Source organism: Pelodiscus sinensis, chromosome 6, assembly GCF_052426305.1.
Source record: "Pelodiscus sinensis isolate ZL-2025 chromosome 6, ASM5242630v1, whole genome shotgun sequence".
In the NCBI taxonomy this organism is placed as follows: Eukaryota; Metazoa; Chordata; order Testudines; family Trionychidae; genus Pelodiscus; species Pelodiscus sinensis.
The window spans coordinates 47598420-47625925 of NC_143057.1; the positions used below are offsets into that span (position 1 = coordinate 47598420).

Consider the following 27506-nt stretch of genomic DNA (forward strand, 5'->3'; position numbering starts at 1 on the left):
CCTCCCGAATGAGACACTCTTGACCAAGGAGCTAAGGGGGTCAGGAGTGGGAGCTGGCCGTGAGATTGCTGCAACAGCTGCACCAAGAGGCAGAGCCCCAGCCAGGCTAGGGAATCCCCATCAACAGTGGGGTTTGGGGGGCTGTTCCACCTTCCAACCAAGTGGCTGTTCCACCTTCTTCCTCTGTGAGAGGGTAGGACAATGTAGGATGAAGCACAGTGTGAAAGGGCCAAGGACTGCTCAGCTTCTGAAACGTGCTCAGTTCTGACTGACTGTGGAGTTGCTGCCCAGTCTACCCTCCACAGTTGCTGTGTTGCCAGGGAGCCATTAATGGATTCTGAGCAGTTAACTGAAGGAGAGTCTGGTAAAAGGACTTTGGTCCAAATCCCTTCCTATATTTCACAACTTGCCCCTGTCCAGCTCTGCAGTGGTTCATTTCTATTCTTGGTCATCAGTGTCCACTCTCTCTCTATTCTTGGTCATCAGTGTCCACTCTCTCTCCCATTGCAGCAAGCAAACCAGAGACTCACTTTGAGTCTCCAAAGTTGGAAATTGGTGTCCTTAGGGTGAGATCATCCTGTGTCAGGGCTGCATCTGAATAGCACCGTTAAAATGGAGAAAGGGACCATGAGAAGACTCCTTCATCCCATCCGGCATAACCCTTCATCTGAACCACCTTTCTTAGGGCAAGAAAACTGTTTTGAAAGACTAATCACCGAATTCTTACCTTCACCAATTTATATATCGGTTGATTTAATAGTCTATTAACCTCATTAATTCTTATTGGTTATTGGACTAGTGTGTATAGTCCCTAGGAGTGGGCCGGCAGCCAGTGTGCTCCAGCTTCACTCCTTAGGAGCCCCCTGCAGGGGATGTATCAGAGGCAGCAGCACAGGGTAGCAGTAGACCCTTTCCAAGGGTGGGGAGGAGTCTGAGCTCCCAGACCCAGCTTGAGCCAGAACTGATCTGGCCTGCCTGCCCACCTCACTCCTAATATACCTTAAATTCAGAGCAGTAGTAGGGGTAGGTACCAGACATGGCACAAGCCAGGACTGAGCTGGGCTGGCTGCCCACCCACTTTCTAATACTTTAGATGCAGAGCTGCAGCAGGGATAGGTCCTGGACCTGGCACAAGCCAGGCTTGCCAGCCTGTTTAAAAATGTACTTGCAGTGGGGGTGCTGGAAATCCATGTGTTCTATAGCCTAACCAATCGACTACACTATTGCATCCCTATATCACAACCCATTCTTCTAGGAGACTATGAATTTTCACTCTGCATTTAAGGACGAAGATCAAAGGAGACCTAAGAAAGATTTGTTAGATATTTAGGCTAGGTCTACACTGCAAAAATAAATGGGGGAAAAAACTCAATTTGCATTACGCAGATTGCAAATCATAATATGCTTTGTTGTTGAAAGAGGCTTTTCTGAAATTGAATGTATCTACACGGTGCCAAATTTTGTAAAAAAGTGCTCTTTCAACACATCCCTTCTTCCTCGTATAATGAGGTTATATAATAATAGGGATGGTGAAGAGCCTGGCCACTTTTTAAAAAAAAATTCAGAAAAAGGGGATGCATTCCTTGGACGCAGCATTTCTTTTCCGGGATATCTCCATATCCTGGAAAAGCACTGCAGTCTAGACGTAGCCTCAGAATCTCTTCAGTGCTCCAGCATAAAATGCTAAGGGAAGGAAAAAGGCTCCCATAATTTCCATCTTAAGAGTCTGATTTAGGGGATTGCTCCAGGAGGCACTTCTAAAGGCACAAAGTGGAATCTGTGTGTCTTACAATACATACATCTGCAGAGTTCAATAGGGCAGATGAACATCAGTGTCAAGCTCTCTAGCTCTTCATTGTGGGGTGCAGCAAGGCCAATTAATGCAAAAAAGGCCAGACCATACAGGGGCTAATCCTTATGGAAATGCATACTCTCAACCTTGCAAAAGAAAATTCATGCTTATGGGAAGAAGGCCAGGATTCCAGATTAGAGTTAGAGGATCAAATAGTTAAAATAACACCAACAACACATGGAAGATAGACTTTTAGGTGAAAGTGAACTGATTATTGTAAATTATGATTGAGGCTTGCAGAGGTTTTAGCTATAGGTATATATGCCTCATGCACTATGGAAAGTGTAACAGTGGGATACAGTGTTCCTGTGACATCTAAAAGTTTGTGAAATATTGAGTTGTCACAATTCCTTTAACTATGAGGCTGTCATTTGCTGCTACTGGAGATCACCATGCTTTAATGTCCTGTTTTTTTCCCCCCAGCTTCTGATGCAGGTTGCCATGCCTTGTTTTACAACCACTTCGTAGATGAATATGGAGTGATGAGGCGCAGTCCAGATCTGGAAGGACTGGCCAGTAGAAAGGGGCTTCTTGTCCCCCTACTCATTTATTTCTAATTCATGATCATTCCTGGTCTCTGTTATAGAAGGCCAAAAGGCACCATGCTTCGCACCAGTGAAAGTGTATCCTGTAATAACTACAAAAGATGATGTGCCTGTTACCCTGATCAGGCAAAATGAGTGAGGTAATACCTTTTAGTGGAGCAACTTCTGTTGATGAGAGAGCTGAGCTTTCAAGCTACACAGAGCCCTTCTGAAGTTGAAAGCTTCTGAAAGTTTGTGTCTCATCAACAGAAGTTGGTCCAGTAAAAGATACTTTTGCCAACTTTGTGTCATATCCTGAGACCAACACAGCTACTACACTGCACATTTCCCATGTTGCTCAGGAACATGTTTCTAACTAGAAGTACTCTGAAAGAATTGTTTCCTCACTGTACAGGATTGTCACTAGCCTCCAAACTCACGCAGGCATAGTCTTAGCCCTCTTCTTCAGGCATGAAATTTTCTGAGGAAATCAGGTCAACAAGAATAAGTAAATGCAACAAGAACTGTTATTTGGTAACCTAAATCTCTCTGCATATTTTCACAAGTAAAGCTAACTTGGGTGGACAGTATTGCCAGTATTGTTCCTATCAGACTAAACAAAAAAAACCTTGCCTATAGGTTTCTTCCTGACAAGAGGAGTCTGAGCATTCAAAATAGCCACCCTAAATTATCTGTGAATGGTGCTGGTAGTAGTAGAAGCTGTCCCTTCTCTGAAGAGGAAATAAGGCCTTTACTTCTAATGTCTAAAGCAGGAAGGACTTGAAGTGCTAATAAACAAACACCGCTATGACCTAGTTAGTATCACACAGATGTGGTGGGATATTATACACAATAGGAATATTGTTATAGAAGGGTACAGCTTGCTCACGAAGGATAGGCAGGGGAAAAAGGGAATGTGGTATTGCCTTATAGACTAAAAATGTGTACACTTGGACTGAGGTTGAGGTGGACATAGGAGACCAGACTTGTTGAGAGTCTGAGTTGGGTAAAAAGGGTTAAAAAAACAAGGGTGATGTCTGTAGTAGACCCCTAGCATGACCACCTACCCAGGCAGAAGAGATGAGTGAGACTTTTTTTTAAACAATTAACAGTCATCCAAAGCACAGGATTTGATGGTGATGGGGGATTTCAACTATGCAGATATATGTTGGGAAACTAACAGAGCAAGGCACAGATGATCTAATAAGTTATTGAACTGCATTGGAGGTGGGTTTTTTTAATTTCAGAAGGTTGAGAAAGCTACTGTGGGGAAGCTATTCTAGATTTGATTTTAACCAACATGGAGGAACTGGTTGAAAACTTGAAAGTGGAAGGCAGCTTGGGTAAAAGTGATCATGAAATCCTAGAGATCATGATTCTAAGGAATGGTAGTCGGGAGAACAGCAAAATAGAGACGGTGGATTGCAGGAAAGTATGTTTCAGTAACTCACAGAGCTGGTAGGCAAAGTCCCATGGAAAGCAAGACTAAGAAGGAAAAACAACTGAAGGCAGTTGATAGTTTTTCAAAGGGGAGCTAAGGGCCAAGAAGCAAACTATTCCATTGCGTATACCACCTTGGCTTAACCAGGAGATCTTACATGATTTACAAATCAAAAAGGAGTTGTATAAAAAGTGGAGACCAGACCAAATTACAAATGATGAATATATGCAAATAATGCAAGTACACAAGGGCAAGATTAGGAAGGCAAAGGCTCAAAACGAGCTCAGTCTAGATAGTGACATAAACGGTAACAAGAAAATATTTTACAAATATGCTAGAAGCAAGAGGAAGTTCAAGGACTGAAGCCTGTTGCTCAGTGAGGAGAGAGGAAAGTAACAGGAAACCTGGAAATGGCAGAGGTGCTTAACTTGTTTTGATTTTCACGAAAGATTTATGATGATGCGATGCCAAACATAGTGAATGCTAGTAGAAATGGTGTAGATTTAGAAATTAAAAAAAACACAAGTTAAAATTACTTACAAAAGTTAGAGGTCTGCAAGTCACCAAGGCCTGATGAAATGCATCCTAGAATACTCAGGAGGTATTTGAGCATTTAGCCATCATCTTTGAAAAATCGTGGAAGACGGGAGAGATTCCAGAAGACTGGAAAAGGGCAAATACAGTACCCATCTATAAAAAGGGAAATAAGAACAACCAAGGAAACTACAGATCAGTCAGTTTAACTTCTGTGTCAGGGGAAACAAAGGGGCAAATAGTTAAGGAATTCATCTGCAAACATCTGGAAGATAAAGTGATTGGTTACAGCTAGCATGGATTTGTAAAGAACAAATCATGTCAAACCAATCTGAGAGCTTTCTTTGATAGGATGGCAAGACTTGTGGACAAGGGAGAAGCGATGGACATGATATACCTAGACTTTAGTAAAGCTTTTGATGCGGTCTCACATGACCACCTTATTGATAAACTAGATCAATAAATCAGTACAACCTAGATGGAGCTACTATAAGGTTGGTGTAAAACTGGCTGCATAATCAGTCTCAGAGTAGTTAATAATGGTTCACAGTCATGCTGGAAGGGCATAACTGGGGTTCTGCAGAGGTCTATTTTGGGACCGGTTCTGTTCAGTATCTTCATCAATGATTTAGATATTGGCATAGAGAGTATGCTTATTAAGTTTGCAGATGATAAAAAGCTGGGAGGGTTTGCAAGTGCCTTGGAGGATAGGATCCTAATTCAAAATTATCTGGACAAATGGGAGAAATGGCCTGAAGTAAACGGGATGAAGTTTAATAAGGACAAATGCAAAGTACTCAATTTAGGAAGGAACAATCAGTTTCACACATACAGAATGGGAAGTGACTATGGAAAGAAGTACTGCAAAAAAGATCTAGGTGTTATAATGCACCACAAGCTAAGTCAACAGTGTGACATTTGCACACAAAAAAGCAAGCATGATTCTGGGATGTGTTAACAGGAATGTTGTGAGCAAGACACAAGTAATTATTCCACTCTACTCTGCACGGATTATGCCTCAACTGTAGTATTGTATCCAGTTCTGGGCACCACATTTCAGGAAAGAGATGGAGAAATTGGAGAAGGTCCAGAAAAGAGCGACAAAAATTATTCAAAATCTGGAAAACATGACCTATGGAGGAAGACTGAAAGAACTGAGCTTGTTTAGTTTAGGGAAGACATGATAGCAGTTTTCAAGTATTTAAAAGGCTGTTACAAGGAGGAGGGAGGAAAAATTGTTCTCCTTGGCCTCTGCTGATAGGACAAGAAGCGGTGGGCTTAAATTTCAGCAAGGGGGTTTAGGTTGGACATTAGGAAAAAGTTCCTAAGTGTCAGGATTGCTTACTCTTTCCTTACTAAAAACATCTTTTCCCCAGGAGCAGTCTCAGGCCATTCTGCTGGATGAGTGTGAGGATTCTAGTCAAACTTTCCAATAAGCAAACTCAACAGGACACTTATCACCACAAGGCTGGAGGAATGGGGTTCAGACTTCTGAGAGAGCCAGTCAAATGAGAACAATGCAGGATAGAATGAAATATCACCACAGTCCAATATATAATCAGGCAATATGTAGACTTCATGCTGCCAACAGATACCTCAGTCATGTTCTATGTCAGCAGAGCAAAAGAGAATGGCATCTACAGACAGAGAAGCTCAAGTTCTATGACTTGACCTGAGGAGAATCAGCAGTTACTCTGCTTCCTTTGTGTCCATTACAAAGTGAATGTCACAGCTCACTTCTCAGCATGCAAAAGATAGATTATACAGAATGAGGACTACACCCAGAGGTCTTCCATCTACTGGAAAAGAAACTTGGTTTCCTAGCAATAGATCTGTTTGCATACCATTTGAATCACAAAGATTCAATGTTCCATTCTTGCCAGTGAGATTATGAAGCCAAGGCAACAGATGCCTTGTAGCAAAGATGTCTCAAAAGGAACTGATCTTTATTTTTAATATTCCTTTTCTCTCATTAGAACACTTCAGAAGAAAAGCAGAACTGGTAATTCTGGTAGTCCTGTTCTGGCCATGGAGACCTCCTTATTGTGGTACAAAGACCTTCCTCCTCTATCCACGCAGATGGGATCTTTATTACAAAATCCAGTCATAAATAAGAATCCAGACAGTCTGAGCCTTGTTGTCTAGTTGGTGAACAAAGCTTCTTGAGCCAAAGAGGTTATTCGGAAGAGATAATATCCACATTTTAAGTTTCTAGAAGGACGTTCAACACAGCATATACTGGGACTTTGGGTGACTTTTGGTACCAGGATGAGAGTGTCACTCTTAAATCTGTGTCAGTACTGCAGATTCTTGGATTTTTTTCAAGATGGGTTCAGGGCTTGATAGTTCAGACATTTGAAAGTCAAGTTGCTGCTTCGTCTGGCAAGTTCTTAGTTAGAGCAGAGAATTGGTATATTTCATCTTTCCTAGATGTCTGATAGGCATTTTTTGAGAATAGCATGACTTCTGCATCTTCCCAAAGTACAGAGTTATTTCATGGGATTTTACCTGATTAAGGTACCTCGACAAGCTCTCTATTGAAGCTGTTTATGAAAGTAGTTCATTACTTTCTAATCAGTTAATTTTTTTCATAACTATCATAGTGGTTCACAGTGTATCAGAATTAGGCACATTTTACGTGTAACCCGAGCATTTTAAAACTTGACACCCATCTTTCTGTGAAGATTAAGTGATACTCACTCAACCATATACCAGAAGACTAAACTCCAGGCTCTGTAGAGTATCCCAAAGACAATTTGTGGCATTTTTTGGGAACCACAGTAGGGATGTTAGCAATTATCCAGCTACTTTTATCCAGGGGATAAAATGATGTTCTTGGCCTCTGTTTGTCAGAGGCTGGAGAGGGATGGCAGGAGACAAATCGCTTGATCATTGTCTTCGGTCCACCCTCTCTGGGGCACCTGGTGCTGGCCACTGTCGGTAGACAGGATACTGGGCTAGATGGACCTTTGGTCTGACTCAGTACGGCCGTTCTTATGTTCTTATGTACTTGACTGGCATAAGCTTATCGGGTAGTCGAGTGTAGTACTTGACTACTCCTCCCCCCGCCACCCTCCTTTCTGCCTCTGTATGAGAGACCGCAAGGGGAGAGGGAACAGGAACCCATGCCTCTGCAGTACTGCCTACCCCCTCCCCCTGCTTTCTCTATTAGAGGCAGCAGGGAGGTATGGGGGAGGCTGCTCCGAAAGCAGTCCCCGTCCGCATGGGTCACAGCAAGGAGCTCCCCTCTGCGCCTGCCAGCCGAGAGAGGTTGCTGCCACCACGCAGCTCCTGATCATGGCAGTTGGGGCTGGCTGCGTGCAGGGGTTGCTTTAGCAGCAGCAGCCTGTTCCCATGGCCCTCCCTGGCCGCTGTGAACAGGGACTGCTGGACTTGGCCTGAGCTGGGACTGAGCAATCCTGGCTTGGCCTGTTCCAGGATGCTGCACCTCTGCATTTTAAATGTAGTAGGAGTCTGGCGGTTCTTGATAAATTTAAAATGCAGAACTGCAGTGCGGGTGATTCCTGGAGCCAGCACAAGCTGGGACTGCTCAGTCCTGGCTTCAGCCAGCTTCAGGATCTACCCTACTAAGGCTCTGCGAGCAGCCCCTTATCGACTAATCATGTAGTTGATACAAATTGTATTGATTACACAATTAGTCAGATAACTGCAATTTAACATCCTTAAACTACAGAAATCTAAAGTATATACTCACTGCACAGCTCAATGCAGAAAGACAAATACTTTCTTTGTGCTTTATTATACAGTGTCAAGAGGAAAGAAGGCTTCAAAATCACTGTCTCAGAACCATAACAGTGAAAATCATCTGATGCTGCCTTTTGGTAAGTTGGTACTCCTCGTTTTGGTATTTCAGTAATTTTTTTAGAATGGCGTTATGTAGCCTCTTTTACATCTTTACATAACTCTGTATAGCATACATCCTCTCCCCTCAAGTGGATAGTGCTATAAAAATCCCAATGTCCTGGATCTGTAACCTCATTGCAAATATGAATAGACAGATTTTTCCTTTTTTGGAATAGAGCATAAATAAATGTTCATGTAATGAATTCCACAGATCTAACCTACCCCAAGTAGGCTGTCAGTTGGGGAAAGAGATGGGATTACTAATTGTTAGTGTTATTTTATTTTATTTTTTTCAAATTGAATTTCATGCTCTTCTGGTTGGTTGCTGTATTTAGTCTCAATGCTTGCTCTCATAATTAGTTTTTTCCTGGGCTACAGAGGTGTTTCGATTAGTGGCTGAACAGAGATGGAGCTGTATCTCCCTTGCCATGGGTAATAGATCTGGTTTGCTCCAAAGTTGTTGAGCAGACATCTATGTCATAACTCTTTTCCTGTAAATTTCCTTTCTTGGAGTAAGGCCTGGATAAACTTTCATATTATGCATTGGGATTACTTTATTTCAGAGTGACTCACTCCAGAAAAAATGTAGATCAATATTATGACCTTGACATTTAATTTGTGTCCTTAGAAGCTGGAGATTGCATCTAGCACTTCTAAAAAGCAGGAAGGTTTTGGAAGGCCAAACTGGGGGAAAGTTATAAAAAACCAAACTCAAAAAGTCCGAGAGGAATCCACTAGAGGGTGCCAAAAGGCCTACTCATGAATAATTAGGTGTAATTCCACATTGACGTTTTATTGAATAGAACAGAAATTGAAATGCAGTAAGCCTCTCTTGCACTACTTTGCCATGATTGAATTGTTACAGTGGAGCTGATACTAAAAGCAGATTTCTAATGGCAGTGTAGTGGTAATTCTTATTTACTGCTGTATTAATGATGATGATTCTTCTCTATTGTCAATGTTATCTAATTATATTCGATATTAAATTTCTTTAAATACATAAATCTTTGATACAAATTTTAACTGGTATAACTATAAAGAAAAACAATAGTTCATTCAAAACTGATCAAAATGATTTGTTACACAAAATATTAAACATTCTTAAGTCTGAATTGATTGGCATTAAGCTCATTTTTCATAGCTGTGAACATTTTATTTATAGGGATTATTTTAATAGGAAAATATTTGTATTGCTAGATAAAAATTTAGCAAATTAGGAATTACTGTAATCCCTTTAGTGTTATCTATCCATTTCCTAGTGGGCAGTTGTGTCTATGTACAAGTGATCACAATTAATACTTCTTGTTGCAACTTTTTGAAGAGATCTTCCTCCAGAGTTGAGAAACTTCCAGTACTACATGAGCTGAAATCTGGTTAGCAGGCCACTAGCCCCTATTTGGTATTGGAAAGGCCTATGTCAAAGCATTCAGGCCTCGAGCAGTCTGCAGAGAATTTTTTCCCATTGGTGCCCTTATTCATGGTGATGAAAGTGCCAGGATGAGAGCTGAGCTAGAGACAGGTGTTCTATTTGTTGTGGTTTTAAGTCTCAGGACAAAGAAAAGGAGGGAGCAGTATCTTAGCTGCTGCCCCCGACTTGGGACGCGATTGGTTATTGGGATAGAGTTGCAAGTCAGGGGCATTTGACAGGCGTTGTGCGCTGTCGTAAAAGTGGGGCTGAGGACGTAAGTCGGGGTATTTCGGTCCCTTCTGCACTTATGGCAAAAGTTGTAAGTACAGGGGGTCATAAATCAGGCAGTCATAAAGCAGGGGCCTCTGTAGTGAGGAGTCAGACATGAGGTGTTCTGACAGGACTCCTGCTCCTTAAGTGATGATGATTGTTCAGCTGTGTGTTTGGCCCTTCTGTGTGTCATAGGCTTGCGCTAATAGTCAACACAGCAGATTCTGAAAGCCCCCAAAAGACCACAAAATCAGATTAGGGTCAAAAGCACCAAAGAAAGTATAATAATAATTGACAGACAATACCAAATCACTGCATATATGTACTACCTGACAATGGACCAACTCAGTCAGTGCCAGGAGTGCGACAGTGCCCCCTCAGTTGAAGAAAGACAGCCTTTCCAAGACAACTTTATTTACAGGTGCACATATTACCTTGTATGTGTGAGTTTGATCACTATCATGCTGTCAGTTTAGACCCTGTCCTGAAGCTGGGTCAGTATGTTCCTCTTACTTGTGAGGAGTATGGTAGTAGCAAGATGTTGCTTCATGATGCGTCCTGTTACAACAGCTCTGGAATATGCTTATGGCATGGGCTTACAGCTACTTATGAGTGTTTCTGTAATATCAGCCCTATTCTTGCCAAGTTCTTAGCCAGGGCGTGTCTCTTGTTCACAGCTCTGCCTTGCTTTATATTAGCGAAGTCTTGAGCATTGCTATCTAGGTCTCAGGCCTCTCACCAGGCCTGTGATACCTGAGCTTGTTTCAGGCCCTCATCTTACTACAGCTATATCTTAATGGAGGCAGTCCTGTAACCCATCTCACAACCCTCTTAGTCATCAAAAGGAAGATCTTTGAAAGGCTTCTTCTCAGAATTATTTGCCAGAGGAGATCCCTGTGACCAGATCTGTCAGTTTCAGTGTCGAGAACAGTCTTGACCTGAAAGCATAGGAAAAATTCAGTATTGGGTTCCTCAAAGTCCAGAGCCCAGGACTTCTCCACAGAAGATTAGTCTGGTATTGATGGTAGAGCATTCTCTTAAGCTTGCTGATCCCATCTTACTCAGACAGATCTGAGCCGTCCTTTCTGGCACCATTGTTGACTGTTGAAACTGGCTACCTCATCATAGAGCAGTTCTTAATTCATGTAGGTCCATAGGCTAGGTCAATTGCAACCACTCTGGAAGCCTTTGCTATAGCCAGAGACACATTGTGCCTTTTTGCATGATACCCGGTGGCAGGGTATTTCCATTATTTCCTGATATCATGTCTGATTTGTGGTTTGCGACTTAAACTAGTTGAGGTTATCAACATCCAAGTATCAAGTTGATGAAGTTCCAGCTGATAGTCCCTAGCTATAGGATCATAAAACTGGGAGAGACCTCCGAAGGTCATCAAGTCCAGCCCCCTGCTCTAGGCAGGACCAATTCCAACTAAATCAAGCCAGCAAGGACTTTGTCAAGCCAAGACTTAAACACCTCTAGGGATGGAGACGCCACTACTTCCCTAGGTAACCCATTCCAGTGCTTCACCATCCTCCTAGTGAAATAGTTTTTCCTAATATCCAACCCGGACCTCTCCCACCACAACTTGAGACCATTGCTCCTTGTTCTGCCATCTGTCACTACTGAGAACAGCCTCTCCATCCTCTTTGGAACCTCCCTTCAGGAAGTTGAAGGCTGCTATCAAATCCCCCCTCACTTTTTGCTTTTGCAGACTAAACAGACCCAAGTCCCTCAGCCTCTCCTTGTAGGTCATATGGTCCAGCCCCCTAATTTTGGTTGCCCTCCGCTGGATCCTCTCCAATGCGTCCACATCCTTTTTGTAGTGGGGGGCCCAGAACTGGATACACGACTCCAGATGTAGCCTCACCAAAGCCGAATAATGACATCTCTGGATCTGCTGGCAATGCTCCTCTTAATGCAACCTGATATGCCATTAACCTTCTTGGCTACAAGGGCACACTGTTGACTCATATCCAGCTTCTCATCCACTGTAACCCCCAGGTCCTTTTCTGCAGAACTCCTACAGGCAGTCCCCAGGTTACGTACAAGATAGGGACTGTAGGTTTGTTCTTAAGTTGAATTTGTATGTAAGTCGGAACTGGTACATATTGTAGGGGAAACTCTAGCCAAACATTTCTCCAGAGATCAGTTTTATTCTCCAACACCTCACTTCCCTCAGTCCTTTATTCTCAAGCTGAGGTGTCTGCTGAGAAAAGCCGCTCCGCATCTCCCTGGTCTGCTAGGGTGGTGGGGGGGGGGGGAGGGGCTAGCTTCACGTCTCCCTGGTCTGCTGGGGGGAAGCAGCTAGTGCGGGGTTGCCTCACCCCGTTTGTAAGTAGGGATCTGATGTAAGTCGGATCCATGTAACCCGGGGACTGCCTGTACTTAACTGGTTGGTCCCCAGCTAGTAACAATGCTTGGGATTCTTCCATCCCAAGTGCAGGACTCTACACTTGTCCTTGTTGAACCTCATCAGATTTCTTGTGGCCCAATCCTCCAATTTGTCTAAGTCACTCTGGACCCTATCTCTGCCCTCAAGCATATCTACCTCTTCCCCCTAGCTTAGTGTCATCCGCAAACTTGCTGAGGGTGCAATCCATCCCCTCATCCAGGTCATTAATAAAGATATTGAACAAAACCGGTCCTAGAACCGAACCTTGGGGCACTCCGCTAGAAACCGACCGCCATCCTGACATCAAGCCATTGATCACTACCTGCTGGGCCCGGCCTTCTATCCATCTTACCATCCATTTATCCAATCCACATTCCCTTAACTTGCTGGGAAGAATATTGTGGAAGACGGTATCAAAAGCCTTGCTAAAGTCAAGGTATATTACATCCACTGATTTTTCCCATGTCCACTGAGCCAGTTAGCTCATCATAGAAGCTAATCAGATTGGTCAGGCACAACTTGCCCTTTGTGAATCCATGCTGACTATTCCTAATCATTTTCCTCTCGTCCAAATGCCTCAAAATGGATTCCTTAAGGATCCCTTCCATGATTCTTTCAGGAACTGAGGTAAGACTGACGGACCTATAGTTCCCTGGATCGTCCTTCCATTTTTTGAAGATGGGCACTACATTTGCTTGTTTCCAATCATCCGGGATTTCTTCCGATCTCCACAACTTTTCAAAGATAATAGTCAAAGGCTCCTCAAGGACATTTGCCAACTCCCTCAGTACCCTCGGGTGCATTAAGTCCGGACCCATGGATCGTGTACATTTAGCTTTTCTAAATAGTTCCTAACCTGTTCTTTACCCACCACGGGCTGGCCATCTTCATCCCATCTTGCGTCACTTAGCGCAGAAGTTCAGGAGCTGACCTTGTCCGTGAATACAGAGGCAAAGAAAGCATTGAGTACTTCAGCTTTCCCCACATCATCTGTCACTAGGTTACCTCCTTCATCCATTAGGGGCCGCACACCCTCTCTGATCACCACCTTCTTGTTAACATGCCTGTAGAAACTTTTCTTGTTATCCTTCACATCCTTAGCCAGTCAGAATTCCGTTTGTGCTTTCGCCTTCCTGATAACCCCCCGGCATTCTTGAGCTATACATTTAAACTCTTCCCTGGCCATTTGTCCAAGTTTCCACTTTTTGTAAGCTTCCTTTTTGTGCTTAAGTTCACCAAGGATTTCCCCTTTCCGCCCATCTGGTCTCTTACCATGTTTGCCTCTCTTGCTACGCGTTGGGATGGTTTTTTTTCTGTGCCTTCAATAAGGCTTCTTTAAAATACAGCCGTTTGGGACCATCCTCCTGCCTCCCATCCAGACAGTGCCCAGGGATTTTACCTCATGAGAGGGGCCTTGGCATTTGTCAGGTGGTAAATCCTAACCAAGACCTTCTAATGTTGTTCTTACTTGATTCATGGCCTCTTGGACCTCATCGGAGGAATCTCCTCCTATTAAGATGTCATCTATGTACTGCAATATTTGGACACTCTGTGGCAGGGTCAGACCATCTAGGACCCTTGCCAGTGCCCCATTGCAGGTTGTTGGGGAATGTTTATAGCCTTGAGGCATACGAGTAAAAGTATATTGAACCCCTTTCCAGGTGAAAGCAAATTTTTCCCGATCTGCAGGTTGCAGGGGAACCATGAAAAACATATCCTTTACATCTAGTACAGCCAACCACTGCTTGTTCCAAGTCTGTATACTGTTTACAATGTCGACAATGCTAGGACCTGCAGCCGTTAAAGGTCCCGTGCTGCTATTTAGTTTTCGATAGTCTATAGTGAGTCTCCATTTCCCATTGGGTTTCTTGACTGGCCATAGTGGTGAGTTATATGGGGAGTAAGTGCGAGCTAAGATTCCCTATTTTTCCAAGTCTTTGATTAGTTCAGAGACCGGAGCTATAGCTTCGGCTCGGATACTGTACTGTTTCATTGTGGTTACTGTGGAAGGTGGGAGAGCGGGGGCTTGAGTCAGCAAACTAATCTTGTAGTGAGGGGTGTCTGTATCATCCAGGACAGTCATGTGTGACTTAAGGCCAGCTCCAAAAGCCCATCTTTCTCCATTAATCACTCCCTTCTTCTTAAGATATCCATGCAAAGTATGTTGGCATTTCCAAGGACTATTTCATGCTTTCGGGGCTGTCTGTGGGGTTTTAAGGGAATATCCAATTTTACTTTGACCAGGGGATAAGTTGTAACTGTGCCATTTACTCCAGTAACTAGTATTTGCTTTCGGCCAGAAGGTGGCAGGCCATGAAAATCTTCCTGCCTAATCATGGATATTTGAGCTCCAGTATCCACCAAAAAAGATACTGTGTGTTTATCATTTACAATTATTTGGATCCGGGGGTCATTGCTGGGATTTTCCTCCCCTTTGAGCTCGTTTATGTGGAGGGGAGCCTGACCCCCACTATTTAGTTTCCCTGGTTGCAGCTAACCGGGGAAGGTGGCAGTTCATGCAGTTGCTGTCGCAGTGTCGTATAAGGGGTGTCTGTAGCAGGAGGGGCACTAGGAGTTATGTTTGCCCCCTCTGAATCAGCTTTCTTAAAAGTGGCCAGGAGCTTTAATCTTCCAGTTGGTAGTCCGTGAATTACATCTCTGGAGTAGCCTAAGGCTAAGCACTGCTTCCAGAGTCTAGTTCGGAGCTCCTTTTCTTCCGGAGTTATCTCACGCCTGGGCTTGAAACCCTCTGGTTTACCTTTGGGGTTTCCTTTTAGCTTCCACACCTTGGCTTTAGCCGGTGGTGCGCCGCCTTCCCCAAACTCCCGGAAGTACTGTATCATCATTGTCAGTAACCCTTGATAGGTGGTGTCCGGCTCCGCTCAGACGGTGTCTCGGAGACTTAGGGACATAGCCTTATGGGCACTGGGTGCTCCCTTCAGAAGCGGTCTGAGTTCATCTAGTCGGCCCTTTTGTTCCCAGGGGTTCCCTACCTCCCGCTCCGGGTTGGATTTGTTCCGATTCAACAGGCTGATAGTGGCTGCTATTTGCAAGGCCCGCTTAAGTTCATCTACGTTCGCCCACGGTGTAGTGGTAGGCTCACCTTGGTCTGCCCGAAAGATTCCTGTAGCCCACCTACAGGCTAAGACCCAGAGAGTTTTTGGGCCTCTGTTATCTGAGTGACTGAGAAATACTCCAGCACCCAGATTAAGCCTACTGCACTCTGAGGAGGATAAATGCGTGTGTCCGGCTCCGCTGTCCCATATACGGACTAGCCAATCTATGATTCCTTCCTCAGGTCTCTTAGTGAATTCTGCCTGTATTTCCCGTAATTCTGCGGGCTTATAGGATCGTGTAGTCCTTTCTGTTCGGCTCCCTTTCTTCCTCTGTCTGATTTACACCCATCAGAAATGCCAGAGGCGGAAGTTTCCTCCCCCTCACTGCCTAAGCTTCCTCCATCCTCACCTGATATTTTAAAGGTGACAACTGGTCTCATCTGAACTGGGGCTGCTTTCCTTTCGTTAGGAAGCTGATTCTCCGTCAGAGGAATCCCAGATGTCTCCGTCCCAGTCATCTGGATCTAACCACAGAGCAGTTTCTACTTTGGCTCTATTAATGCTTCATGGCTTGGCTTCCAATTTCTCTCTACGTGTAATCCCTTCCTTTTCTAACATTGGGAGGAGCCGCCCCTGTAGGTGCTCCATGTCTTTACTTAGTGTCCGCACCCGGGTATCTAAGTTCTGACATTGTTTCCGCAGTTCCTCCTTCTCATTTCTAACCTTTATCAGCTCAGTTTCTAAGTCCCAGTAGCTAGCACAGGCTGCCTGCCAGGCATCCTTTAACAGCCAGATGCAAGCGCCTTTCCCTTTTCCCTTTTTGATCTTACAAGCGGCTCGCCAGCTATGAAACTGTTCCCAGATCTCCTGGGATTTCCCCCAATCTTTCTCTAACATCTCTTTGTCCCATTTAGGGTTACCCCGTCCCTCTCGGGCAAACCCTTTCTCTATACCACTAAAATCCATGTTTATTAGGACAGGCTTCATGTTGCTATATGTGAACCAGTAGCACAATCCTGCTGACTACGCCAATTCTGTCAGCCGACGGTCAGGGCAGTGAGTGGTGTGTGTGTGTGTGTGTGTGTGTACACTATACACCCGAGACTTCAACTGCTGAGACCGGGGTCCCTTGCAGTGGGCAACCTGGAAGAGGTTGACGGGCGCCCCAATAAGTGTACAGGAAGAGCTTATTACACTTCAGATTTTAGCTGCTAGAATCTGTGATTCCTTCGCAGCGGGCAGCCTGGGGGAGGCTGAGAAGTGCCCCAACGGATTTTGCCACCTGGGTGTGACACAGATACAAACGCCCAAGCTCTTCCTATACTGTGCCTAATGACTTCCTATACTGTGCCTAAGTTTTTATATATTGTGCCTGGTTTTGTTACAGCAACTGAAGGAGTCAGGTTAAAGCTTAAACATTTACAGGTTTATTGAGGAAGCTTATAAATCATATGGTTGCAATGGCTATTGTTCTATTTCTTAACTGCTGACAAATATAAATATATATATATATATAGGAAAAAAATGGTTACAAAGAAGATAAAGATAGGAAATAGAAAATAATGGTACCAAATGACAGCTTAATCTTTAAAGAGCTCTATTCTATGCATGCACTATATCAAAAGGACACATACAGGTACAATTTTTACCCCCTTCTGCGTCACTCGGTCCCAGCGTGTCAGGCCAGGATCGGTCCCTCAATTCCTCGGAAAGACGAAAATACGAGGTGGGCGTCCCCGTGGAACCTCAGGAGGTCAAACACCTAACCCGACCAGCAGGTAGAGGGCAGATTGACACTCAAAAGAGAGTGTGCTACTGTACCACCTTATATACCCGTTGGGTCACGTATTTTCTCTTTCTTATCTGTAATGCCAAATGGTGCTGGTCTGTCTTTTGTGAGACCAGTTCTTACAAAGGAGTTGTGAACTTAATTTACACTTGTAAGAGAGAGTTGAGAGGATTAAATTGGAAGTACTGGATGTTCTTTTTCTCAGTGGGAAATTCCTCTCCCAGGGACTCTGTTAGAATCAACATGGGTGCCAGCCGGGCACTTCTTGCAGCCTCGAGCTCAGTTTGTTTCCTTAATCGTTACTCAGTCAGAGAAACTCGCATATCCTGGTCTCGCATCAAAGCAGATCAAAGCTTAATGGCTATGCTGATTTTCTTATTGTTCCTTCTCTGCCCTGTATACAGACATCTCAGAGGGCAAGCAAGATTGTTTGAGATTGGGGGGGGGGGGACTGTCTGGCTACAGTCTGGCCGGGGATTCCATTCCCCCCCTCCCGCCCCCCCGCCCAGTACCTTTCCTGGAGTAGTTGCGAACTGCCTGGCAAATAGACACACTCAGGCAGCGTGAGCACATCTACCAGCCAGGCAGCTAAGGACTAATACACCTAATTATAATAAAACTTACCTAATTAGAAAATACCAGACACTTTATATGTCTGGTAATTTCTCAATTTCTTTCCCAGATAAAACCTTCAAATACCAGACTGTCCAGTACAAAACCAGACATTTGGCAACCCTACTCTTCCTTGCACCCTCCTTCCTAGCCAGATACCCTACCCCCAATCTGTTCCTGCTCCCGCCTCCTGAAGTGCTCATGTGGCACCGGGTCCCCCACGCCCTGGCCCAGGCTGGGTGGAGGATGCAGCCAGAGGAAACACTGAAAACGTATTCATTTTTCATTCTTTTTTTTATATGCGTTTATATTTTAGGGCTGCAAAAGACAGTACTGAAAAAAATGGGTTCCAACTAAAGTAAAAAGTTTGGGAAACGCTGATCTAGCAAGCTTTCTATCCATCTTACAGTCCCATTTATCCAATCCATATTCCTTTAACTTGCTGGCAAGAATATTGTGGGTGACTGTATCAAAAGCTTTGCTAACGCTGACACTGGGGGCTTTGGGAGGACCAGAAACAACTTATTTGAATATTCATCATTTTCTTACTGACTATGCAAATGAATGTTACCGGTCCTCCAAAAGCTCGTGAATGGATTTACTGGTCCCCATGTCAAAAAGTTTGGAAACCCCTGCCCTAGATCCTGTAGAACGGAAAACTACTTCAGCTTGCATGGTACGTGACAATTGAGATGAGTAAGAGATGGGGCATAACTGTGCCCTTTATACTCTCACTTTGCCACATCTGGAGCTCTGTGATGGGCATGGCCAACCCTATAGGTCAATGTTTTCCAATTTTGTTTAGCTATGGAACCCTTTTAAACTTGAAAGAATTTTGCAGAACACCTAACAACAGTCTTATATATGGAGCTGAAAAAGTAGACCACAAATAACTAAGGATAGTAATAAACAAATGCTAAACAAGGTCATGAGATCACCATTTAGTTTACTTGCACATATTTTAAAACTTTTTTTAAAAATCATAATATATTGTTGCAATGGGATTTTCTTGCAGAACCCTTATTTTCAGTTTGCGGAACCTTGGGGTTCGTGGAACACCATTTGGGAAATACTGCTATGGGTACAGGTAGCACTCTGGCAACGGTTTACAACAGAATATCATACTTGGTCATACGTGTCTTCTCCACCCAAGTTTTACTATCTTGTGTTTTAATGTGAGACTGGTAAAATCTGTGAAGCAAGTTAATGGTTCCTTAATGACCATTAGTAAGGTTTTATTTTGTACTTTGGCTTCATGTTTATTCAGCAGGATTACACTGGTACTATTGGATAACTATAGTATCATATAGTACATAAAACAAGGATCACAAAACCCCACATCAGTGAAAATCAGTCTGTATATTCATCAAATTGTGTGTCTAACTATTTAAGTAATCTAGGGATATTGTGAAGTGCCTGCTTCATAACCACTCATAGTGGGCCACTGTGATGGTCAATTATTGACCAGTGCAAATATTTATATTTACAGTAAACTTCCGGTAATCCAGGGGGTGCCGGATTATCAGATATGCCGGACTATCAGAAGGGGAGGCTATGAGGGGTCTGGGGTGGGGGGGTGATGCCACCCCAGACCCCTCATAGCCTTCCCTTCCGATAGTCCAGCTCTGCCCCAGGCGTCCCCGATTCAGCCGCTGCTGGTCAGTTTCAGCAGTTTCTGAATCGGGGACGCCTGGGGCAGAGCAGCTGGGGTGCTGCCAGGTTGGTCCGGTAGCGCCGCCCCTCTGCGCTGCGAGACTAACCCAGCAGCACTCCAGCTGCTCTGCCCCAGGTGTCCCCAAGAGCAGCTGGGGTGCTTCCGGGTTGGTCCTGCAGCCCCGAGGGGCGGTGCTACGGGACCAACCCGGCAGTACCCCAGCTGCTTTGCCCCAGGCGTCCCCGATTCAGCTGCTGGTCAGTTTCAGCAGCGGCTGGATCGGGGAAGCCAGGTCCAGAGCAGCTCCAATTGTCCGGCTGCCTGGAGCACTTCTGGGTTCCCGATGGTGCTGGACCATCATTGGATGCCGAACCACTGGAGTTTTATTGTATTAAAAGGTAATATTTTGAAAGAATCTGGTGTCAGAAGAGTAAAAGCCCATATCTTAAACTACATGTGAGAGGTACTATATGTTAATTTAAATTACTAATTGCACATCTTTTTGAAGATACCTGCCTAATTCAGTACAAGCCAAGATTATTTAACTAAACACTTTATTTGCTTCTTTGAAATGCTAAATTGTTACTGTGTAAACCCACCTGCTTTTCAGTAGGTATTTACTAAATATATTTTTTAAAATACAGTATATAATAATGGCTAAACTTTTTTCTCTGACTGCATTCACTGCAATAGAGGTTTTTAAATCAAGATGGCAAGTGTGAGTTAGTTGAATTAATACATTAATAGTTTAAATCCGAGGTTTTGATTTGGTTGTGAACGTAATAGGGTTAAACTAGACTAATTATACTGAACTCTGCAAGTAAAGATTGCCCATATCATGTTTCTGCTGAGACAGAGGTGGTTTTTATCCATGTTTTGAAGTGAAGACATAGATACATTAAGAAGGTTCAAACTTTTTATGAGCATTTTTGGTGCTGATTGGTTTGCCCGTATAAACACCAGGAATGGAAATGTGACCTCTTCTGGCTTGTTGAAACTCCCTTTTTGGCAACATCTCAAAGGTTTATTCTTGCAGCACTACTGAATACTAGAGATGGTTGACTCTCTCTAATAGCTCTCTTCAGTATCATTTTTAATAGTTAATTTTTAATAAAGTTAAATATTTGTTTCATATAAGCTAAAACCCAGCTTTTTTTAACAAGATTGTCAGTTCACTCAGTTGGTCAGTTTGAACCCTCTTAGACCGTGAAATTATTTTGTTAGTTCTCCATTCATAGGGTCTCAGAAATAACTTTAATTTCCTTTATATAAAAGAGCAGGAAAATCTTTCATGTCTCTTCTGTGTCTCATGAAGAAGCAAAAAGGTAGAGTATTTTTCCCTTGCATAGGTTACATTTAACAGTCGCAAGGGTTCAATTTAATTTCTAGCAGCCTTGGCACATGATAGAATTTGTTACAAGGAAATTGTGACTGAAAGTGAAGTAGATGAGCAAACATTGTGAATGCTAAATGGAAGATATTTTAAACTCCTGCTGTTTATTGGTCTTTGGACTCAAGAAGCCTAAACTAATCTTCCTATAAAAAAACTAGGTAAATACAACTTAGATGGAACTACTATAAGTGGGTGCATAAATGACTGGGTAACCATTCTCAGAGAGTTTAACGGTTCACAATCCTGCTGGAAGGGCATACCCAGCGGGCTTTCGCAAGGGTCTGTTTTGGGGCAAGTTCTGTTCAATATCTTCAATGATTTAGATATTGGCATAGAGAGTACACTTACTAAGTTTGAAGATGATACGAAGCTGGGAGGATAGGGTCATAATTCAAAATCATCTGGACAAACTGGAAAAATGGTCTGAGGTAAATAGGATGAAGTTTAATAAAGGACAAATGCAAAGTGCTCCAATTAGGAAGGAACAATCCATTTCACACATACAGAATGGGAAGTAACTGTGTAGAAAGGAGTTTTGCAGAAACGGAATTAAGAGTCATAGTGGACTACAAGCTAAATGAGTTGACAGTGTTGCAAAAAAAGCAAACATGATTCTGGAAGGCATTAACAGGAGTGTTGTAAGCAAGACACGAGAGGTCATTCTGCCACTCTACTCAGCGTTGATCTGGCCTCAGTTGGAGTATTGTGTCCAGTTCTGGGCACCACATTTCAAGAAAGATGTGGAGAAATTGGAGAGGGTCCAGAGAAGAGCAACAAGAATGATTAAAGGTCTAGAGAACATGGCCAATGAAGGAAGACTGAAAGAATTAGGCTTGTTTAGTTTGGAAAGGAGAATATTGAGAGGGAACATGATTGTGATTTTTCAGGTATCTAAAAGGGTGTCACAAGGAGGAGGGAGGAAAAATTGTTCTCCTTAGCCTCTGAGGATAGGACAAGAAGCAGTGGGCTTTAACTGCAGGAGGGAGGTTTAGGTTGAACTTTAGGAAAACTTCCTAACTGTCAGGGTGGTTAAACACTGGAATAAGTTGCCTAGGGAGGTTGTGGAATCTCCATCTCTGGAGATATTTAAGAGCAGGTTAGATAGACATCTGTCAGGAATGGTTTAGACCGGGCCTGGGCAAAATACAGCCCGTGGGCTGGATTAGGCCCCCCAAGCCACTGGATCCAGCCTGAAGAGGCAGCGGAGAGCCCGAGGCAAGCTGCCCAGATTGCCTTGCAGCTCCACATGCCATGCAGAAAAGCAGCTGCATAGCTCCGTTTCTGTTTTGAAACTGGAGGGGAAGGGGAAAGTTTTAGGAGCCGCCCCACCTACAGCACATTCCCATTGGCTGGTTTCTAGCAGATAAGAAGAATCACGCCTCCTCTCTTGGGCTCAGTTATTCATGAAGCACATGGCCAAGCTAGCTGGCTGGGAAACATTTTAAGCTCTACAGGCAGTCAGGCTAGTTTGGCAGCTGATGAGACTCTTGGCCACAGCCAGCCCTTTCCTGCCCCAACTCTCTCTCCCCTCCCCCCCTTAACATACCCAAACTCTCTGTCCCCCTCTTACACTTGTACCCACTCCCAGATCTGGAACCCCGATTTCCTGCCCCAGATCACAGTCCCCTCCTACCCTACGTCACATCCCAAACCCCTGCACTGCAGTCCGTCTGCTTCATCCCAACTCGCTCCCAGACTCCAGCCCCACTCCTGCATCCCAGTCCCTTACACCAAGCTCTCTTCTGCACCCAACCTCCAGTGTAGACCCTGCAGCTCCATTAATATCATGTAAGAGTGCAGTCCTCAACCACTTTCCAAAATCTTGGAAATTAAAAATGATTGCCCACTCCTGATCTAGATGGTACTGGGTCCTGCCATGAAAGCAGGGGACTGGATTTGATGACTTTTCGAGGTCCCTTCCAATTCTTGTTTTCTGTGATTCTATGAATCTATAGATAACTCTCCCAAATACAGCCTACAACTTACCTAAGAATGGTATTTTGCCAAATGCTTAATTGACCAAGATAGGGATGTTAAAATGGTTAACTGATAAGCATGAGGCTTATGGTATGTTTACAGGTTAACTGGTTAATCGACCCGTGCTGGTGAACTCTGGCAGCAGCTAGTTGTGAAGGACCAAAACAGCCCCAGCTATGGAGGGGACAGTGGGCTGAGCCTCATGGCCACAGTGGAAGCAGCAGAGACACCCCTCACAACTGCAGTTGGACTCCACATTCACAGTGGGCCAGGCAAGAAGCCCTAAGTTAACTGGTTAACAGGTTAAGTGTTAACATCCCAACCTAGTAATATCAACACTACAAGTCAGAGAATTTCATATATGATTTTTCTTGTATTTTGTTCTATTTATTCTAATTTAAACAAACGGCTGGTTTCATATCTTTATCTGAATAGTGCTATATGTACCAGTATCTATGGTCACTTAAGAACTGGTATAGGTAAGAAAATATACACGATATAGATTATACAGGACATTATATTGCCCTTCCTTTATCACCATTAGGCCTTCGCACATATAAGGATTTAGTACCTGGACGAAACAATTCTCTGGTGTATTGCATACTGAAATGAGAAAATTTTCCAGAAGTATTTGGTTATAAACTAGCTATTACAGTAGTCCTTTGCTTTGTCACAATTACTAGTGTGAAGTATGATTTAACTAAGGATGTTAAATTGCAGTTAATTTACTAGTCGATAGACACTTCTGCATTCCTCCTTTGATACGTATATGTACTCAGAGTAGTTATTAATGGTTCACAATCCTGCTGGAAAGGTATAACAAGTGGGGTTCTGCAGGGGTCTGTTTTGAGACCGTCTGTTTAGTATCTTCTTCAACGATTTAGATATTGGCATAGAAAGTACGCTTATTAAGTTGGCAGATGATACCAAGCTGGGAGGGGTTGCAACTAACCTGACAGATAGGGTCATAATTCAAAATAATCTGGACAAATTGGAGAAATGGTCTGACGTAAACAGGATGAAGCTTAATAAGGACAAATGCAAAGTGCTCCACTTAGGAAGGAACAATCAGTTTCACACATACAGAATGGGAAGCGACTGTCTAGGAAGGAATACGGCAGAAAGGAATCTAGGGGTTATAGTGGACCACAAGCTGAATATGAGTCAGCAGTGTGATGCTGTTGCAAAAAAAGCAAACATGATTCTGGGTGCATTAACAGGTGTGTTGTGAGCAAGACACGAGAAGTCATTCTTCCGCTCTACTCTGCACTGGTTAGGCCTCAGTTGGAGTATTTTGTCCAGTTCTGGGCATCACATTCCAAGAAGGATGTGGAGAAATTGGAGAGGGTCCAGAGAAGAGCAACAAGAATGATTAAAGGTCTAGGGAACATGACCTATGAAGGAAGTCTGAAGGGATTGGGTTTGTTTAGTTTAGAAAAGAGAAGATTGAGAAGGAATATGATACCCGTTTTCAGGTATCTAAAAGGGTATCAGGAGGAGGGTGAAAAATTGTTCACATTGGCCTTTGAGGATAGAACAAGAAGCAATGGGCTTAAACTGCAGCAAGGGAAGTTTAGGTTGGACATTAGGAAAAAGTTCCGAACTGTCAGGGTACTCAAACACTGGAATAAATTGCCTAGGGAGGTTGTGGAATCTCCATCTGTGGAGATATTTAAGAGTAGGTTAGATAAATGTCCATCAGGGATGGTCTAGACAGTATTTGGTCCTGCCATGAGGGCAGGAGGCTATACTCGATGACCTCTTGAAGTCCCTTCCAGTCCTAGTATTCTATGATTCTGTATTTCGAAGGAGGAATGTAGAACTTCACATGAAGCCTGGGGCCAGTCCCGCTGACTATGGGCTGCACGCCAGTGTGCCAACTTTGAAATGTACAAGAGTCCTGAGCAGGGGAACTTGTGCATTTCAAAGTGGAAGTGCATTCATGGAGCCCGGGGTCAGCAGGGTACTCAGAGTCCCCCGCTGACCCCCAGTTCCATATTGCACTGCTGTTTTGAAATGCCATGGAGCCCAAGATCAGCTGGGGAGTCTCCAGTTGACTCAAGGCGACACTGCTGCTTCGATGGCATTTCAAAGGGGGCAGCACTGCATAGCTTAGCTGGGATCAGCTGTGCGGTGCCGCCCTTTGAAGTACCTCCTCTCCCCCTGCCCTCCCCCCCAACTTGGAAGTAGCAAAGAGGGGGGAATTGACTAGTCAACTGACAATATCGGATAAGCATTTGACTACTCTGATAGTTGACTTGTCTTTACCATCCTTAGATTTAACTAGTTGTTAGTATAATGTTTAAGCAGGCTTGCTTGTTACAAGTTAATTAAATGGTTTTTTATCACTTGAGGTATGGATTTAAATTCTAATTAAGTTACAAATGAGATGACTTAACCTGTTCTTGTTTTAGTTCCTAGAGGACATTTGTCAACGTGATATGTTCAGATAGTTTGGCAAAATTTGGCCCTCATCATACACAATGACAGTCTATTACCATCTTGGGCTTCATTGTGTATGTAACTCAAGAAGAGAAGTGCTGTAACAAAATGAAAGCAATATTTGCATACCACCTGTGCGTGCTAATATGCTTTCTCTTTCCTAGTGCTACTAGTGCATTTTCCATGTACATCAAATTCTTGTATATTTATATTTAAGTACTCGACAACTTAAACAGTGGTGCCTGAGTCAGGCCGCAGGGTGGGAGAGCGGTTGTGCAAGCCATCTGGGCATGGCTCCACTGGGCAGCCTTTCAGTGCTAGGGGGCGTGGCTCCTGCAGGGGGAAAAGTGGAGCTGTGCTGCCAGATTCTGGTGGAGTTCTGGACGGGGCATGGTGGTGAGGCAGGCAGTGTTTCTCTCCCCCTTCGCCAGTCTGGTGCTGCGGCTTGGCAGCGGGAGGAGCTTGGAGCAGGGAGGCTCCTACCTCAGATGGTGGCCGGCAAGATGGCAAACCCCATCACCAGCTGACCACTCTCTTCCTTTTATGGCTTCCCCGGTGGTCACTGTACAGTATAGCTGTCCCCAGTGCTCGCTACCCTCAGTGGTCACTGTGCAGTATCGTGTCCCTCAGAACAGCTCCCTCCCTTTTCATGTTATGGAAAACAGTGTAATTTCAGGTACATTCCATTTTCTTGGCACAACCAAACCCTGACCTTACTTTGTTAGGATAAGAGGAAGCTGCATACCAAAGTTGATGGCCCTAGTCTTACCATTTAGGGGGAGTTCTTGAACAAATGGACTCACAGGCGCACACAAAAATCTCTAAAATGTATAGAGATGACTTGATATTAACATTTTTTTGCTGTTTAGGCTTCCATGGATGTGACCGTCATTATTACTGGTTAATTGTTGAATACTAGTACAAGTAGATTTTCTAAATTTTGAAGTTTTCCAACATTTTGGGGCATTAAATTACTTTTATAATACAACATTTTGCATATAACCTCTTAAAATGATTCTTCCTAAAATGCTAAGAAAAATTTGATAATGGGCTGTACACATTGTAACAGTATATTTTGTAGCCATCTATCATATTTTTGCGGTTTTATGATAAAAAACCACAATTGCTACTACAGTAAGAAAATTAAGTCTGAAATAAGACTAGATTCAATCATATAATTAACATGAAAAGTTGCTTAACAGATGGCTAGCTTACACTGAGGAATACAAATGTAGGAATTTACAAAAATGCCATATTAATCAGACTCCGGGGTTAGCTAAAGTGAGAATTGTATCAGACTGCAACCAGTACCAGATGCTTCAAACAAAGAAGCAAGACATCTAATGATCAACAATTCTAGAATAGCCCGCCTCTAGGTGAAAATTCTTATGAATAGTTGATAATTGTCATATTTTTGGAAGTTGGGGGGTACATATTGCTTTAAATGTTGTATCCATGTATATGCTTTTTTTCTTGAAATAAGTGGATCTCTTGGACTTCAATGATGTCTTGTGGCGGAGAGGTCCATAGACTGGCTATGCATTATGTACACAATGCTTCCTTTTTCAGTTGAGTTTAGTATTCTTTTTTCATAGTTTTGAGGGAGCAGATTAGGCTGTTGTATATATCATTCCATTTGTATGTCTATTATGTCTTGATCTTTAAATTAAACATTTCAGATTCTTTTTTCTACATGGAAGTGATTCCATGTCTCTGGAGAAATTAGACTTCTAACTTTTTCCTCTTTTCTAGTTTTGCCTTTTCTTTGAATTGTATATATGAACTGAATGCAGTATTCCAGAAAGTGAAATCCAAACACAATTTTTTTTAAAAAAAGTAAAAATGTGTGATTTCCGTTGATCTCTGAAGCTTTTGCCTCAAGGCTGGAGCTCCCAGTTACTTCTTCCGCCTTCCTTTCCCTCAGCTTCCGGGCCTCACCTTGGTGGGAGACCTCCCTGCAGCTATGGCAGGTAGTGAGGAGCCCCAGAGCTACCATTCGCTGTAATGGTGGGGACCCTGAAGCCGTGGCAGCAGTGGGTGTTGAACCTGCTTCCCCATTTTGTTAGGGATATTTTTATTCAAAGTCAGGGACAGTTCACGGGCTTCTGTAAATTTGTTTGTGATGTGTCCCTGACTTTTACTAAAAATATCTGAGACAAAACTTAGCCTGAGTTATAGATCATGATCACTTTCAGATTATGCCTGTGTCCATATTTCATTGGTCATGTCTACACTACAGGCTAAAGATGACCCACATTATATAACTTCAGCTATGTAAATAAGAGTCAGCATACC

The 27506-nt window shown here is 43.5% G+C and overlaps 1 protein-coding gene across 4 annotated transcripts in view; it reads left to right on the plus strand.

Moving 5' to 3' along the window:
- Positions 1-27506, plus strand: part of SPIN1 (spindlin 1) — a 113278-nt gene that overhangs the window by 41929 nt on the left and 43843 nt on the right. For 3 of the 4 annotated variants that reach the window (XM_075931859.2, XM_006131895.4, XM_075931860.2), the window contains exon 2: positions 8119-8193. The exons of the other annotated variant lie outside the window; for it this stretch is intronic. The gene's annotated coding sequence lies outside the window, so the exon portion shown is untranslated. The remainder of the gene's footprint in view (positions 1-8118; positions 8194-27506) is intronic. 4 annotated transcript variants of the gene reach the window in all.